Here is a 2,448-nt window from a genome sequence, read left to right as displayed (position 1 = left end):
GCACTCCACATTGGAAACCAGATTGAGGGGAGACTAATTTAGGGACAACTTGTTACACCGATCAGCCTAAGAGCACATCTTTGGGGTGTGGGAGGAAACCGGACCACCCGGAGAAAACCCACGCAAGCACGGGGAGAATGCGCAAACTCCCACAGATACTGGCCCAAATTCATGTATCTGCACAGCAAACAGTGATAGTCACTGAGCTGTCGTGTTGCCCATCAGATGGTCCAGTTTAAGCGTACACTAACGACGTGAAGCACTAGGCTACTCTCGAAACATTCAAGAGCAGCCCTCGCATGACCCACCGCGTGTATGCCCCTTGTTGGACAACAAGGCGGACCGAAGCACCTGTGGATTAAAAGAGAAAAACATCAATAACATGCACATCTTATGCAAACATTCAAAGGAATCCCCAGAAGCGCAAAAGTAAAACAAGTGAGCCAGAAAATATGTTGGACAGTTGAATGGAAACCATGTTCATCCATCTGAACTCCTTTTTAGAAGAGTTAACAAATTTATTTTAAAACTGATTAGCCTCTGTGTTAAAATTACGGAGCAAGCATTTTCGGATAAATATGCTTCTTGTAAGTGTGAAATTTTAATGCCCAGAATCTTTAAAAGAAGGAAACAGATTTCAAAACTTTCATTCGCCTATTGTTAATCCTCATGAATGAAAATGAAGAATTCTATTCTGTTGTTTCATTCACCATTTTAAAAGCCTTTCAGATGTTTACAGATGTGACCAGTGGATTTTTTTTGTGTACCTTTTGTACTTACTTCCCAATCAAAAATCAAATTCTAAACAGATCCAAGCTGACAAGACAGGCCATTCCTCCCATCTTAGGCTTGATCAAACAAGATCCAAGCTGACAGGATGAGGCATTACATCCCCTCCTGAGCTTGATCTAGGTTTCATCTTTGGCAAAAGGCCCCTATGGCTTTTAAAAAATTGTTTCAGGTGACGCCTCAGTGTAACCTCATTGGCCAAGGTCAGGTACAAAACTACACTTGATCTTAGCCAAAAGGCCAAGAAGGTATGACCAGTAGATGCAAAGTCACAAGATGTCGTCACATATACAAAAGTTTGTTTCTGGCTTTTTTCTTCACCAGACATCTTTTTTTGTTTATACTTTTAAAGAAATCATGCCTGTTTTTAAGCTGTGAAATTAGGTCGTTTGTGCAAGTTGTAGCATTTAATAATTATCCCTCTCAACTTAATATGATAAGAGGATTCGTGAAAAAGCATAACTTTTTATATGCAGTACATATCCAAATGTGCACTTAAAACAAGGAGTAGCTATCCAAACCACTTCCCTGTGGAACTGTATGTTTGTGCTCTGGTCTCAAACGTTAGCTTCTTCACCACTATTTGCATTGTTTAAAGAACAAGTCCTTTGTTTAAGATATCCTGACTGGCAACTTTTAACGCAGGCCTGCTTTGGGTAATGATTTCATAAAATGTGGTCAGGCATAACCTTAACAACATTTTCAACTGGACACCATCTAGTGGCAGCGCTCGAAGTAGCCCATGACTTACCAGCGGAGTTTCCATCTTCCTGGACCCTGTTTTCCATTCACTCCTGGTGACAAAATTATTTTCTGGAGGTATTAAGTGCTATTAGGCAATTAGGATTGGTAAGTTGTATTTTGGTCGGTAAAAATAATTGTAGGTGTTAAACACTGTTGCTCAAGTGGAGAAACACAACATAAGCCAATAATTAAAGGTTGGAATGGAACACAATTAGCTGAGTAACAATTTTGCTACACTCCATTGAGCATTAAACATATGTGCAATTAAATTATATTTGAAGTATGGTTTAATTCCTCAGTAAGAGACTGATATCAACTGCATACATTCTATGTAAAGGCTTCTTGTGTAACTATTATCATTCATTAGCAATGGCTATAAAAGGAGTTTTGCCCACTGCAACTGCAAGAAATATATATTTTTTGTGAACTAATTTCAATAATTAAAGTGTCATCAAGTGAATATACAATTTGAAGGGGAAGCATGTGAGATATTTTCTACAAAAATTCATGAGGGAAATGAGGAATTAGAATAATGTCACAATGCATTTGCAGGGTAATGTAAGAGCACAAAATTACAAGGCAAAGATCTCACAGCATTTCATAAATTTAACTGTAATATTAACAAGCTTTCCTGTGATCAAGGCAAATGAGAGGAATGTAAGTTAGATGAAAAATGATGACTAGTAATCTCAACAAAAGCTGAAGTGCTTAATTTTAACACCACAGGACTTGTAGAAAAACTATAGACTTTGAAATAAAACTTGAAGTGTTTCTCAATTGATAGATTCTCAATACTAAGTCACTAGGTTGTGGATACAAGCCCTGCCCCTGAATATAATCATATAACTTAACTCTGAGGGGCGGCACGGCAGCACAATGGTTAATACTGCTACCTCACAGTGCCAGGGACCTGGG

At 38.4% G+C, this 2,448-nt stretch overlaps 1 non-coding gene across 1 annotated transcript; it reads right to left on the bottom strand.

The window, feature by feature from the left end:
- Positions 1-857: 857 nt before the first annotated feature.
- On the bottom strand, positions 858-1,041 carry LOC145348735 (U2 spliceosomal RNA). Its single transcript, XR_013887981.1, has one exon. It is a non-coding gene; the product is annotated as a U2 spliceosomal RNA (small nuclear RNA).
- Positions 1,042-2,448: the final 1,407 nt, after the last annotated feature.

This window comes from Carcharhinus amblyrhynchos, chromosome 9 (genome assembly GCF_965287045.1).
Source record: "Carcharhinus amblyrhynchos chromosome 9, sCarAmb.v2.hapA, whole genome shotgun sequence".
Lineage (NCBI taxonomy): Eukaryota > Metazoa > Chordata > Chondrichthyes > Carcharhiniformes > Carcharhinidae > Carcharhinus > Carcharhinus amblyrhynchos.
The sequence above is the reverse complement of the archived record's forward strand: the minus strand, read 5'-3'. Positions and strand labels throughout refer to the sequence as shown.